Source organism: Triturus cristatus, chromosome 11 (assembly GCF_964204655.1).
Source record: "Triturus cristatus chromosome 11, aTriCri1.1, whole genome shotgun sequence".
NCBI lineage: Eukaryota > Metazoa > Chordata > Amphibia > Caudata > Salamandridae > Triturus > Triturus cristatus.
The window spans coordinates 584998260-585014477 of NC_140594.1; the positions used below are offsets into that span (position 1 = coordinate 584998260).

General features: G+C 43.3%; 1 protein-coding gene across 10 annotated transcripts in view; it reads right to left on the bottom strand.

The window, feature by feature from the left end:
* XPO7 (exportin 7) overlaps positions 1 to 16218 on the bottom strand; it is a 598229-nt gene that overhangs the window by 282335 nt on the left and 299676 nt on the right. The gene's annotated exons all lie outside the window — the stretch shown is intronic.

The window sequence follows — 16218 nt, forward strand, 5'->3', positions numbered from 1 at the left end:
AAGACACCCAGCAGAGGAGGCTGCAGAGAAGAACTGACTTGGCCTCAGCCCTACCGGCCGTCTGCAGTTTCCAGAGACACTGCGCAAAAAGTCGCCTTGTCCTGCAGCTAGCGACCTCCAGAACCCTGGTAGAACTGACTGCTTTTAACAAAGACCGGAACTCCTGTAAACAGCAGCTCTGTTCAAAATAACATCCCAAGAGACTCAGAACCTGAGGAGGACAAAGAAAACCGACGCCTGGAACCACCACTGCAGCAGACGCCTACGGCCCGAATCAGAGTGTCCCACCAGTCCCAGCGAGGTCCCGCAGCACTCCAGAGTCCGAGTCCATCATGGGTTGACCCCTCCAGGACTCCCAGGCGTCGCCTGCAGCCTCTGCACGGAGACCCCCCCACTCCAACCGTGAGTGGCCCGGTAAGGTGAAATCCAACCTCAAAAGACACCCCTACATACAGCCGGCCTGCACCCTGGAGAAGAGAACCCAAGGTGCACCTACGCCGCCGAGCCCTCCAACTTACCTGCCCAGCTGTTGGTTCCTCCGGGAAGTCTTCCTGGACCGTGCCTGCAGCCAAAATCCCAAACTGGCAACTCCCATTGAAAACAGGGCACACAATGCCTTCACAGCACCCTGTACCCGGCCGCCCCTGTGCCGCTGCGGGTGCACCTTGTGTGCTAAACTGGATCCCCTTTTGCCCCCGAGAGCAAGTCCAGGAGCTTTGCTCCCACAATCTTGTGGCCTGTTCGTGAGCAGCCACCAACCGGAAGCCCACAATCACCCATTGGAAAACACTGGGCCTCAGCACTCTGCACCAGGCGGCTCTAGTGCCTCTGAGGGTGTTCTGAGAGTTCATCCTCGACACTGGTGGAACCATGGTCCTAACCCCAAAATACCAACTCCCTCAAATAAGTACCTGCAAACCGTTAACTACATTTTTCTCCATAGGAATACATTGACTGTAGTGTCTTGAAAAATTGTTTCACGTGTGGAGTTGGTTTGTATGGAACTTTGAAAAACTGCATATATACTAAAAATGAATTACTTACCTTTTGTCTAGGAGATGTCTCAGTGTGATATCTAGGCATATCACATTGGTTAGCAAAAGTAACCTGAAAAGTAATCTAAAAAGTAACGTACATAGTTATCTGTAAATTAACTGAAAAGTCATTTCGAACTGTTGACTTACCTGTAATTCAACCAACTGCATTTGAACCTGCATTTGCACAAGATTTTGCAAAGTATTTTTTCGCTTACCTGCAGGTTTGGCTTGGCTCTAAGAAATTAAATAACTAAATAATATTTTTTTATACAAACAAATTGGGCTGAGTTCAGTCTTTCAGTGTGTGACATAATTTGCTGCCGGAGTGTGTACAACAAATGCGTAAAACTACCCTCTGATAAAACCTTACTGCTCGCCCACACTACCACATATACAGAGTAAGGTGCTGTCTACTTTTACCTTTGCCTACCTTTGAGGTTCCACTGGACTCTGCACACTATACCTCATTCCGATATAGTATATACAGACCTTTCATGGAACATCGTGCCAGGAATATGGAGTAGAATGAGCAGATCAACAGTACATCGACACAGCATCCTCCGGAATTGTTATGGTTCTCCAACAGAGAAAGAGAGACAATTTACCCGTTTAAACTATAACCTGCACTGTAAGGGAGATGAGTCTATGGAGACAGCACTGCTAATGTCAGCTTATCCGAGTACTTTTCTTCGCTAAGGGCCCGCATGCCAGATGGATTTGGCAAGACTGACAAAAAATATATATATGTGTACAAAAAAGAATGTCATCAATGTAGATAAAATTACTCAATGTTTAAGGAGGCTAAATATCGAGAAGCTCTATATTTAGCTACTCGCAACATTAATGACATAATGTCTGCCCGACCACGGTAACTGCTGCACTAACGTCACTTAGGGAGCTTTTGAAGGAGCACCAAGTATTATTGAGGCAAGTGTCAAATACAACTTGGGTAGAGGCAGGCCCCCGAAATCCCTTCGCTGTGCTATTCCCTTTCCAGCGTAGTTAGGTATGACGAAGAAAGAATGCAAATAATTTTGTCAAAATGAGGCTGCTTAGTCATCTGGCAAGTGATAAACACAATGCTAAACATCTGAAAATTACTAATATAACAAAGGTTGTCCCTGAACAGTAAAACCGAAGGCAACCAAAAGAATGTGCAAAACAATGAAACGCTCGTTCCTCTCTAATAAATAACAAAAGCACCTCTCACCTCTAGGATAAAGCCTTTTTGTGAAGGATTTTCAAACAAGAAGTTTGAGAAGACTTTAAAAACAAGTTAAGCTAACAATCTCGAAAACTATCTTGAGAGTGACTCTGCCAACAGAAGATCTCCATTACTTGACTAGCTTATCTATGGGTTGCAATCAAGGCTGGATTCTAACTCGAGCTGGGGTTATAAATTATGGCTTAGTACTTTGTTCAGTTTTTATAGAGGCACAGGATCACCAATTGTGAAAATAATTTCACTAATCTTTTAGGTTAATTTCTTAATGGAGCAGTGATCAAAAAGGGTTCATAACATGCATCTCAATCGGATAAGATCCAGTAATTGTACTCTAACTGAGAACTATCTCAAAGAGGGAGGGTAGTAATTGATGCAAAACAGGCAAAGGCCATGGGCTTGCACACAAAAGACAAAATCACTTAATTTTGTTTTTAGTGCATGTCACTCTTCAGGAAAACACCCTAGCACCCTTTTTCTGAGCTTTCATGTAAATGGAATGCCCACACTGCAAAACATTAAGGGGCTCTGGAGTCGACTTCAGTCTCTATGTAATTACACAGATTACTTCTGTTTTATGACAGCCCGCAACCATTTCAGCAGGATTAAAGATTCCTTAAAGAGAACTGACATCTTCTTTCCCACTTATTTTCCAATGCAGTGAAATTGCATTTTCTGAACTAATCAATACAGACCTTTCTTAGATTCTTTGAAGGAGTTCCTTTAAAATCTGTTTGACTGCTCACTGCTCAAGAGTGCTGATGAAAGAGGTTATTCTGCATCTTATATACACAAGATCCTTTGATATTCAATCATATAAGTGCACCCCCTTTCTAGTCAAGTGTGTGTCCATCCCAATTGTTGAATTTGGTAAGGAGTAAACTATAAACCATTAATGGCAGTGATGGAGTTTACGACCACCTCAGCACATTTTGCAACATGTATGTTAAGCGACCCATGTCCTTCCTGTTGCCAGATGCCATGGCAAATTCTCTCTGCAAGACTGTGAGAAAGTGCCCCCTTGCTGCATGGTTGCCCCCACGTTTTGCTGAATTGCTGATGTACTTCGACTGAGTGTGCCCTGGGCTCCTGCTAATCAGGTACCTAGGGCCTATGTTCTTTCCCTAAAGCTGCATTGAAGCCTAAACCCAATTGGCATCTCTGGCCACAGGTCAGTCCCTGGTAAATGGTACCACAGGTACCCAGGGCACTGTGACCAGAGAAGGCCTCTAAGGGCTGCAGCACTTATTGTGCCACCCTTAGAGGTCCTGTACCACTACACTCACACACTGCCTTTGCAGGTTGTGTGTTTTGGTGCAGAACAAAGTGAAGAGTCGACCTGGTACACATCTCTGTGTGCCATGCCTACAACCCACTGCCCTGGCATAGGTCAGTCACCCCTCTAGCTGGGTGCACGATACCAGTAGTGAGAGTACAGTGCATGAGCTCTGTACCCCTAGAGTGTCTAAGTCCATTCTTAGACATTGTAAGTGCAGTGCTGCCATTAAGAGTATATGGTGCTGGGAGTTTGTCATTATGAACTCCACAGCACCATAATGGCTACACTGAAAACTGAGAAGTTTGGTATCAAACGTCTCAGCACATTAGACCCACACTGGTGCCAGTGTGGGATTTAATAAAAATGCACACAGAGGGCATCATAGAGATGCCCCCTGAAAAATAACCTGCCACTAGTGTCCAGGCTGAGTGGCTGCTTTCAGCTGCCACCTCCAGACATGTTTCTGGACCCCTGGGCCGAGAGCCTACTGCTCTCTGGAGCCTGAAACAATGCACATCCTGGGACAAGGTGCCAAGCCTCCTCCCCAGGATGGGCAGGGTTCACAAAGGGGAAGTTTTAAAGGCTTGCCGCCTTTGTGAGCTTCCCCAGGCCACTTGCTGCTTTCAGCAACTGGTCCCCACTGGTTCTGACCCCCACTTTGGGTGGGAGAACCGGCGGGAAGAACAAGTGAGAGAGAGAGAGGTGTGCCCACCTCTGCCAACTCCACCCCTCAGGTGGGAGAGGAGAGGTAAAGCACAACTCTCAGTCCACGTTATCTTGAAGATGGGGGGGGGGGGACTCAGCCAACCAGGGACAGGTACATGCCCCCCTCCCACCAGAGGGTGGCATAATAGGGGGTGTACCCACCCCAGGGAAGGGACCCATTCGTCCCTGCCTATTACCTACCTCCAACACCCCTAAACCTAGTATTTAGGGGCACCCCTGAACCTTGCTTCCTCAGATAAGAACCTGTAACAAGAAAAGAAGAAGGACGTGCCGAAGCTAACAAGAGGAAGACACCCACTGACTTGGCCCCAGTCCTACCGGCCTGTCTCCACCTCGAACCTGCTCCTGCGAAATCCCGGTGTGTCCTTCAGCCAGCAACCTCGAAAACACCGGAGGATCTGCCTGCCTTCAAGCACAAAGACTTTGTCTCCCGTGAACACTGGATTTGTTTACCCGCAATCTATGGCTCCGGCCAGACAACACGAATCCGCCCCACTCTGCACCCGCTGTCCACGGCCCAAGCGGGCAAACACCAAGTGGAGGTCACCCCGGCGATCCTGACCAGAGATCCAGCGAACCCTGACCTGCCTCAAGTCTCCAGCCAACGCCTGCATCCTAAATTCAGAAGGCTCCCCTAACCGCGACCAGGAGCTGGTAAGAAGATCCGACCCAAGGCTCGCCAGCACCCACCAACCGGAGGCCCCTTAATCCCCATTGGATAACATTGGGCTCAGCACTCTGCACCCGGCTGCCCTAGTGCCGTGGAGGGTGAAAATAGAGTGCATCCTTGACCCTGGGGGAACCCTTGTTCTAACCCCAGAACCTGAACTCCACAGACCGATTGCTTACCTGGAAACCGTTAACTTAATTTCTCTCCATAGGAATCCATTGACTGTTTTTCTCTGAAAAATGTTCTAAGTGTGGAGTTGATTTGTATGGAAACCTAAAAAGTAACAATTGTGCAAAACTGATTTTACTTACCTTTTCTCGAGGCAATGTCCCAGTTTGATATCTAGGCATATCACACTGAGTAGAAAAAGTAATCTAAAAAGTAATTTCAAAAGTAACGTAAAAATAACTTACCTGTAATTTTCATTGCTAAGTCAATACAAAGTATATGTACAGCGTTTCACAGTATTGCATTACCAGTAATTCAGACTGTAACCATTTCAAAGTACATTTACAATTGCATTTCAAACTGTATATTTACTGCAAAGTATTTATCAACTTACTTGCTTGCTTGGTTCTAGAAAATAAAATAACTAAAATAATATTGTTATACAAAAAACATTGGTCTGAAGTTCAGTCTTTGAGCGTGTGAATTCATTTGCTGACTGAGTGTGTACAACAAATGCTTAACACAGTTCTCTGATACTGCCTTATTGTTGGGCCACACTACCACAAATAGAGAGTAAGGTTCTATCTAACTTTACCTCTGCCTACCTTTGGGTTTCCCCTGGACTCTGTGCACACTATACCTTACTTTGGTATAGTACATACAGAGCCAGCTTCCTACAAAGACCCTCTCAATAAGGCCCATCATCTTTCCGAAATGTGGTATTAAAGTGATGAATGAAGACAAAACCCAGAGGGGCTTTGTATTCTCTAGCAGAGCAGGTGTTCAAAGCTCAGAATTTCTTTGGCGTAATTATTAAACAGACAATATTATCTGCCAGAGGTCTCACCAATTTTTAGAGGACATCAAAATCAACTCCCGTGAATTACAATCACTTGATTGATTTGGACAGGTTCACTAACCTAGTCTGGTGGTGTGCGCTAGAACTCCGACTTGAAATGTGTGTGTTTGAGTACAAGCGCTTGACACTAACTCTATCCACTTCAGTTCAGAGTAGCAAATCCTCAAGGTAGGAATGAACTTAGTTTCAATCTCTATTTAGATGAGAATTGGCTCATGCCAGATATTTTATGGAAACCTGTTAGCATCAACCAGAGACCAAAAAGTAGCACTTTGAAATGACAGTGCTTGATTTGCAACTGGGGTAAAGTTTGTTTGCATGGATGTTAAAGTGAGTATATTCCAAAGCCAATGAATAATGAAAGTACCATTTTTCACACAAAATACTATTCTGCAACATCACCATGTGATTGCTTCCTTAATTTCTTTCTTACTTTAAATAAATCCAATAGGATCTTTTCTCCCCAACTTTTCCCTCTAAAAAAGAAATGACGATACCTCCTCTTGTTGTGTTGACGGAAGGAGAGCTATTCCTCTGCTCTTTGTGAAAAAGATGCTGAAAATCATCCCACAGAATCAAAACCTTTACATTTTTGTTGGAAAGACCATGAATGCTCAGCGCTCACTTATGTAATGATATTTCTACTTCTGTTCTTTATGAATAGAGCTATATTCCCCTTACTCAGGTGCACACTTCCAAAGATGATCACCAGTAGTTGTTACTTTTGCTTTGAGGGACAGAATCTGAAGTTGTCCGATCAACACTTAGCATTTTCCACTGACCTATCCAGGTAATTCTGTCCTCGCTGGTTTTATGAGGAGAGAATAATTGGTAATGCTGGTACACCGAAGAAAGTTAATTAGTGTTTATGGGCCCACCCACGCTTATTTAGAAACAGCAGCAACTTTTACAATTATTTTTACTTGATGTCACGGTTTGTTTCATTAACGATAGTTTTGCATTAAACTACATTTTTGGATTTGATGACATCATTTCGTAGGCCTTTTCGCGACGCTATTTACGTACATCTTTCCCGTAGCGTTACGGCCCACGTGGTGTGGTTTCACGTAAATTGTGGCACAGACCTATGTCACTATGACAACAGCATTCCCAGCCGGAAGATTATCGATTGAGACCAGCTGCGCTAGGATTGCGTATTTAAGGCGTGGTGTCTGTTCCAGCCATCGCCTCTCCCCCTGACTCAGACTAGTCCGGAGGCAACGACGGACAGGTAAGCACCCGTGCTGGGATGAAACGCTGTTTTTTATCGAGTAGAGAGAGTAATTTTTGCTAGCGAGTCTAGATAGAGAACATGCTCGTTCTTTAAGCAAACAGACAACTTCCTGAATTAAGAGTTCACATTAGACCAGTATGCGGGGCACGCTGCTTCAAAATTGGCATATTTAACATACCTAATAGATTCAGACCTTTGGCCCTATGTTATTCACTTGAGTAGGCTAATAGAGTGTGATGAGACTTTTACTAGTGTTGACAAGTTGAAATTTGTTGGGCGGAAATTGTAGGATGCACTTCTTTAGGCATGCAGTGACATATATATTTGTTGATAATATATGAGCTTTTCTAATACGGGGTAATATTGACGAAAACGTTCTTCCCCCTTTAATCCATCGACCCCCTGCCCCCTTTTTGTTGCAGAGCGGGGCCTCATACTCCTGCGACAGGTTCCAGGGAGGTGAGGTATGATCCTTGATCAAGACGGGTAAGCCATATTCAGATGCGCTTATATAATCTAGTGGGCATATACACGCAGTTGGACTTACTTTTTGGGAGCACATTGGACGAATGAGATGTTTATCATAATTGTTCTATCCCGTTAGGTGACGATTGCACCCGGTGATTGGAGGATTAGAACGAAGTGAGGTTGTATCATTTCCAACCTTGATTTATTCCTTTCACACTATATTTGCAATAGAGTGAATGTTGTATGCAGTAGCACTGATTGACTTATACAGGTCCTGAAGAAAGCTGTGGGGAATACCCCTGGATGGCTGAAACATGTCGACCTACAAATAGCAGTCACTTTGTATTACTGCTATAGTTTTTTTGCACTGATTTTATTAGGTGTGAGGAGTTTTGTATGATTCATAGTTGTTGGTTTCTCCACACAACCTTTTTAGATTTCTTTCACACTTATATATTTTTCTGCACTGCACCACATAGGATTTTACATCAGGGACATTAGCATATTTCTTCTTTTTTCTCTATGTGAGGTCTAATCCCGGCATTTATTCTGAGCAATTGAGCTTGCCAGTGAGGCAGTCCTTATGATCAAGGGACAGACCTCTCAGACTTGGCGGATGACCAAATGATAATAATGATCACTAGAGCTAGATTGACAAGAATCCATGCTCTGTTCCGAGAGTAAGATTGATGGGAATCCATGCTCTGCTCTTAATTCCTATGTGCCATTTTGATAAACACACACATTTGTCCTTCCGTGCTTCCTTTTGTTGACCCCCAGTTCCCGTTTTTGTGTATTTACTTGATGTCAGCCAACTCTGTATCCGCCCTTAATGTACCTGCAAGTTCTCTCTCAAAAAGGTCAAATCTATTGATGGCAGTCCAAATTCTTCACTTAGATTTGTGGTTTAAAATTGACAATCCTCAGCTAATGTTGCATGGATTGTTCAACTGATCAGAAGGCAGAATCCAGGTTTGGAAAAGCCTACGGAAGTTTTAACAGTATGATTAACTGTCATTTGTTCCTTCTTCAGAATGAAATCTGCTTCCTGTTTCTTCCCTAGTTGCAAGGGTTTAAGGCTCTCTCTCCAAAAGCCGAACACTTCTGACACATTTTTCCATCCAGTCTGTAAAGTTTCAAATTCTGCAGCTCTCCCTGCCGAGAGGTTAATGTTTAACTATTCTTTTCAAGTGCATTGACTTTCCTACCTCTGTAATCCAGAAAAGGAAGACGAAGAAACAAAGTCTTTTTATGACAACTGCTACAACAACAGTTCTACTAAGCCTCAGTAACTGCCAGTAGAACAAGCATTGGCATAGCCAATAGGTCTCGCCTTTGGGGCGATATAAGTGTTTAGACAGAGCTACTATTAGCTTTATTAACTTTTTAATATGTGTTGTAGAGCATTGTGAATGTTGTGCAGCACGTTTAAAATGTATAAGTTATAATAAAAAAAGTGTTATAACCATTTCTGGCACCTTATATTGCTGTCTTAACAAGTTGCTGGAAATAAGATACCATGTTTAGTGTAAAACTTGTCCAATCATAAGAGTGTAGAATTAGGATAAATTCATGCAGTGCAGAACTGATGTAAACTGATGGAGTGAAGTACTGAGTGAAATTCACAAAGTAGAGAAATGTCTCTAATTGGCGGTGTGTTATGTGGGGAAACTGTAAACATTTTTGAACACCCCGGAGTTTCCAGAATTCAGGAAGTGCAAAATTAGAGTAAACACATGCAGTGCACTATTGGAGTTAATATGAGATTACGCTGCATGCCTCTGCATGTGTGTTCTACTGTGGCAAACTAATCGAACAGTCGTTATGAAAGTTGCATGCATTCCACAAAGCTGCGGGTTGCACATATTCTGCAAAGGATTATTACAAGGCCATTGGCAGGTGAGGCCCAAATTATGTGACAAGATTATGCGGCAGAGAAGGACCAAATTATGCGATGGGGAGGGCCAATTTATGTTGCAAGAAATGGCAAATTATGCGACCTAATGCGGTACCTTTTCAGATAGTATTGCTTTTATAATTTTTTCCACATATCACTGTCTGGGCAAAGGTCGCACCTCATTACCAGTTCAACATCCAAATGCAGTCATAAGCATCTGAAAGATGACCCGTCAACCGTACCATAGGGCCTTCCACTGCACGGCAAACAGAGGTCCCGTGATTTTAATAAAGTTTGTTCTGTTTGAGTTGGAAACATTTTTGTTGTTAAAATCTGTAGATTGTATAGCAGATGACGAATTATGTGAAAAATGCCCACAAATCCATAATAATGCAGAAAACACGGTGGCCACAGATGCACATAATTCCGGTGGCCCCGACTGTAACAGAAAGAAGTAGATGAAAGTATTGCAGCGGAGGGAGGGGCAGGCTGGGAGTTAGGGCAATGGAGGGGGCACTCGGAGGGGGATAAGGAAAGAGACACATCTTCAGCAATTGTGATGCAGACAGAGCCCTCCAGGGCAGCCCACCCCACTCTATCACAATCTGAGCTGTCACCGAGCCCTGCGCTTCTACAAGATTGTAAACTGGCCATGGTGATAGTTTGTGGGAGGGGGAGAGAAAACAGGTAAGGTAAATCACGTCTCCCTGATGGTAACTGTCATGCGAAGACATCTCGAACAAATTTCTGTGCTTGTAGGGTTTTAGGAGTTATACAAGTGTTTCAAAGGTCGCGTGCTAATGGCATATAAGAGCGGATATGGACGCGCTATCCAGGCTTCCTTAGACAAAACTGGAGGCGCTCATGTTTAAACCATACAGTATAGTAAAAGAAGCGAAACAAAAACAGTTTACAAATGCATAGGTCGTCCATTACCGCTTCCGATCCAATTTCAGCACTTGTTTCACGATGACTGTCTTGCAGGAAAGCGCTTCCTACGGCACGTGCTCCAAAAACCATGTGGCACTAATTAGCAGACAAGCTCAAGCGAAGACCCCTTGCCATAAACATGCATTTCCCAGTCCATTATCTCATCGCTGGGAATTCTGCCACTCTTTTACCAGAAGATCTCGCAGTATTTCCTGTAGTACGTGCTGTATTTTCAAAACGAAAAAAAAACAAGGCAGGGGAGGGAATTGATGGAACAGGCGCCCTCTGAACTCGTCTGATAAACAAAGAAATACAAATGTGTGTGTGTTTGTTACCTCTAAAGCCATCGCGTGAGGGGGTAGGCACCCTCGGAATGCGTCTGATGAGCAGGAAAAGTGTGATAGCTCAAAAGCGAAAGTCAACAAAAAGAAGTTGTCCGGTTCCAGCTGCGCGTGACCTCGCTGTGTTTATTGATCCACAAAGGAATGCAGCTGGCACCCTGCGCAAGGCTGCTCGCTCCCGACAGCTGGAGGCAGAGGGAGTGAACATTTTCAGTAAAGGTGAGACATGCACCCGCTTTTGCCCAATTGTGTGCTTTCATTTTTGAAAGCCACACGCAAAGACCAATAGAATGTGACAACCACATGCACGAGCTTTCAGAAAGCTTTCAGAATGTCTGGAGTGATTGCAAGAGGGCCTCTCCTAGAGCACAGCGCTGCGCTGGCCTCGACCTAAAAAGGGGCTTTTAAAATAGAGGCTTGGTTTGTTTGGAACATCAACCTTGTTACTGAGCAGGTCTAAACAGAGGATAGAAAAAAATTTGTTACTCTTGTTAAGTGTGCATGTCTAACATCTCTCCGATCCCTCAAAACAAAATGCTTCAGGTTTAATGACTTTTTATTCAATTTTTATAGAAACGTTTTTAACAGAAAAAACCAGCTTCTACAGACTGCTGCACATTATGTGCAAGTGAATCGGTCCAGTTCAATTTCACGGTCCCCCTCAATTTCCAGCAGGACCATATTATCAGCCTGACTTTAACCAACATTTTTTAGGTCAGGGCGGAAGAAGAGGGAGACGAGGAAGAAGGGGCAAAAGAATACAGTGGGAAGAAGATCGGAGCCCAATGAACACCAGGAGCAACACCAGGGAACAACAGCCGAGCATAAGCAACACGAGGGACTAGTGGTAAACCTCACAGACGTTACTCTTACCACAGATGAACAAACAGTTCTAGATAAGGGTTTGGGATTCGTCCCAACGACCTACTTGGACAAGTTCCATCTTCGATGTGAATTAGGCGAATTCTTCAGAAAAATACGATTGAACACTTTCTTTCTAGATAAAGAAAGGCCCATGGAAGATAACACCTATACGGGTCTAAGACCAAAATCTACTTTCTTCCCCCCGACTAACATGATGCCCCCTGAAGTACTGTCATTTGAAGAGGCAGTCAGCAAGGAAGTTGAATTACTCCAACCCAAGAGAAATGGGTTTAACAACCTGAGCAAGAATGAACGCGTGGCCTTAACTACCCTTCAATCCATGGCGGATATAGTCATAAAACCAGCAGACAAAGGTGGAGCTACCGTGATTCAAAGTACCAATGCATACAGAACGGCTTGTCTGAATCTATTGGCAGATACCAGATATTACAGAAAGATAAATAGAGATCCAACACAACGGATAAAAACTACTATCATGACATTAACAGCAGATGCCTTAACCAAGGAGTGGATCACTAAAAAGGAATGTGATTTTTTTGAATCAGGAAGATCCCAGAACTCCACTGTTCTACACAATCCCGAAAATACACAAAGGGAAGACTCCTCCTCCGGGGAGACCCATTGTCTCGGGTATTGGGTCCATTTTGGAACCATTATCAAAGTATGCAGACTGGTTCCTACGCCCTTTGGTGAAGAAGATAAAATCGTATGTCCAAGACACCAAACACCTTTTTATTCTTCTAACACAAGTAGAATACAATCCAGCAGATACTTTTCTGGTGTGTTTGGACGTGGAAGCTCTATACACAAACATACCCCAGACTGAAAGTATCAGAGTGGTCCATGAAATCCTAAAACAAGAAGACTGGCTTTGGGCAGCACCGATTGAGTGGGTTATTACCCTTATACATCTGGCCCTTACGGAAAACCTTTTCACCTTTGAAGACCAATTATATCTACAAGTACATGGTACTTCAATGGGGAGCACTTTCGCCCCAAGTCTGGCATGCCTGTACGTTAGTTATTTAGAAGATCAATACATATGGACTCACAATCCGTTCAGTGGAAATATCTGTAAATGGTACAGGTATATTGACGACGTCCTGATGATCTGGAAGGGTGACTTAACAAGTCTTGAAAATTTTAAGAGTTGGATTAACTCTCTGAACCCGCACCTTCATTTCACTATGAATATGCATAAGGAGAGCATTTCGGTTTTGGATGTTACATTCACAGCCAAAGAAGGGACTCTTGAAAGCTCCTTGTACACTAAACCGACGGATAGGAGCAGCTTATTGAGATTTGATAGCGCCCACCCGCGTTCCTTAAGAGAGAATCTCCCAGTAGGTCAATTCTTGAGGATACGCAGAAACTGCTCCAACATCCAGACATATAAAAAAAGAGGCAGCTATCTTGACTAACAAACTCAAACAAAAGATGTATCCTAATAAGATCGTAGAAAGAGCAAATAAAAGAGCTCGGAACACACCACGAGAAGCTCTTTTAGAAACACACAAAAGAACAAACGGATCAACTTATATGTGTAACCACGTATAACTCCTCATCTAACGACCTGAAAAAAATAATAAACAAGAAATGGTCAATTTTAACATCAAATAGACTATCATTTGAGAAACCTATGTTCTCATTTAGAAAAAAATCGAATTTGAGGAATTCCCTAGTACATACCAACACATTTACATCTAGACAAACAAATCAAAGTACATTATGGGGAACACCGCCTGTTATGGGACATTACCCTTGCGGATCATGTGTAGCCTGCCCTTTTACAGAACACACTAAAACATTGGAGCTAGGTTTACAATCTCCATGGGAACAGAGGTCACATACCAATTGTAACTCTGAATCCGTGATTTACATGATCCAATGTCCGTGTGAAATGATGTACATAGGGATGACTAGTCGTAAGGTCAAAGTTCGCATCAGCGAACATAGAAGTATCATACGTAGAGCAGTTACAGCGACTAGATTAACAGCCCATTATCATGAAAAAAAACAAAGATACAGAGTAAAAATGGACAGTACTGGAAAAGATCAAAGTCACGGGCAACCAGCAGCAAAAACTTCTAGAGCGGGAACAACGATGGGTATATCGCTTGAAGACCCATGAGAAGGGTCTCAACGATTACATACCCTGGAACCAACTAAACAGGTAGATTAATTATCTCCTTGTTTCCCCGACTTTTGTCTCTCTGTAGTTTTCAATGACCATTTGGTATACCACAATTAATCCCTAACCTCCAATTGAGGCTGTACCTTGTAATCCATCATTAATAACAACTACAATAGTTATTAAGAGGTGGGCTCCTTATTGTGGGTAACAAACGCGCTAATAAACCCCCCCCCCCCAATATAGAATGTGAGGGTTTTTTAGAGTGTCATTTCTCTTAAGACCACATCTCACAACTATGAACGTCACGGATGTCAGAATATCACCCTCTATTGACTCCACAATACAACTACTACCGGGTTGTCTATACATTCATACTACAATCCCTTTGGAATTCACTTTCTCACTGAATGTTACCTCAAACGTGATAAACCAATATATAATTGCCCCATTTACTGCACTTCATCAAGGTGACATTACGTTAAATTTATTGTTGATGTTACGCTCAATACTAAATAAATCTTTTTAACAAAAGATGGAATCAGGAAGGTTTGACAAGCGGGAGTCATGTAACTAATGCATAGGTTTAATTGACATCGCGATCCCAACATTAGAAAACTACACTTCCCATAATTCTATGGGAGTTGTGACTACGATTTTCCATTAGCCTGATAGGACCACGAGTATACGTTAGCACTCACGTGTCCCAGATAAACCTATCCTCAAGTAACCATATTAACACGGAAGTCTAGGAGCTCCGTAGAAGGATACGACACTCATTTCCGCTTTAACTATACTCGTAATTCAGCGGTTGTATTTATGGTTAAATACATTAGGTACATTGCATTCATAGTTTCGCGTGGAAAATACTGTTTCTTTCCATTTTTCCTATCTCGGGTCTACTTGCCCACGTCATGTGTCACATGTCCTTGGTGACCAATCCCGTTCATTACTCCACATCCCCACGTCAATTGTCATATGACTTTGGTGACCAATCCCGTTCATCAATTTACAAATGCGGAAGTATAAACTTACCGATCTACGAAACATGGCGCAAAACGCCGGGGATCTGGACCAAGTAGGTGAACAGACGGGGCAGGACTCTTGACGAAGTAAGTTCGGGGGGCAAGGATTAAGAGCCCAGGACACGGGCCCAGTGGGAGTCTTATGAAGAAGGAATCTGCTATTCATATAGTCTAACTCCTATGCCCTAATACGGTTTTCTCAACATTTCCTTCCCCACCCATTGATTCTCAGGGGTTCATGTTAGGGTGTGACTACAGAGCTACCCCATTAACCCTACCATCCCCTGAGAAACGAAAATCATCCGAAGTCCGGGTAAGAAAGTATGCATGTGTGTGAGTGAACTTCACAGTTGCTCATAGGTTTTTAATCATCACGCATGTTTTTAATTACTGTGATTTGTCACAGATACGGTGAGAATGAGGTGCGAGAGCGTACTCTAGGAGAGTCTTTTTACATTGATAGTATACACTAACTGGCATGTGGATTCAGTTCGAATGCGAGCAAATTCGCCACCGCACAATATATCTGTCACGACGATTAATTGTGTACAGATACAATTTCTTGAGTGGCACAGATGTGGATATAGTTGCACACCACTATGCCTTATGACCACCTGGCATGTGTAGGTGTGAGTTTTTATCCAAAGCACGATTTTTAGACTCTTCACTTTGGAACTATCATTATGAAAACTAATAAGTATAAGTTGGATGTTTTGTTTTCTGTGTTCTCTTTTACAGATGGAAATACGACGCACGACAGATTAATTAATCAGTCGCTCATACAAGGAGCAGCTACTCTGCCCTTGCTTCAAAAAAACAGGATAGGGACTTCCCTCTTCTGTAATCCAGGGGGCCTCTTTTGCCCTGAAGAAAGTCCTGGACCTTCATGGCCATATTCGGACTGAAACATGTTGGCACTAGGGTCCTAGGACCATAATACTAATATATTGACCCTTATTTTTAGTATTTTTAATTAACCCAGACAGACCCAATAATAAAGGGATACTGGGGATCTGCCTGAGGTTTTTTATCTTCTAGCCTCCCTGGTCTATATTTTCTTCAAAGAGCTCCCATCATTGTGGTTGAGCCCACCCCGACTTTTAGGCGTCGGGGTGACCCGATGATGGAGCATGACACCACTAGGGTGTGTGAGGGTACCTAAACCAAAAGGAATTGCTTCCTTGCTCACCTAGCGGTGTAGTCTAAAGTCCCCTTTCCCTTCACATCGTTCCATCTACGTGTAACAATATTGACCATCGGATGGTCAGTTGGAGTAAAATTAATTGTGTAACTGTTTAAATTGGGAGGAGTTACTCTGACCCATAATCCTCTCTACCCTTTGGGCA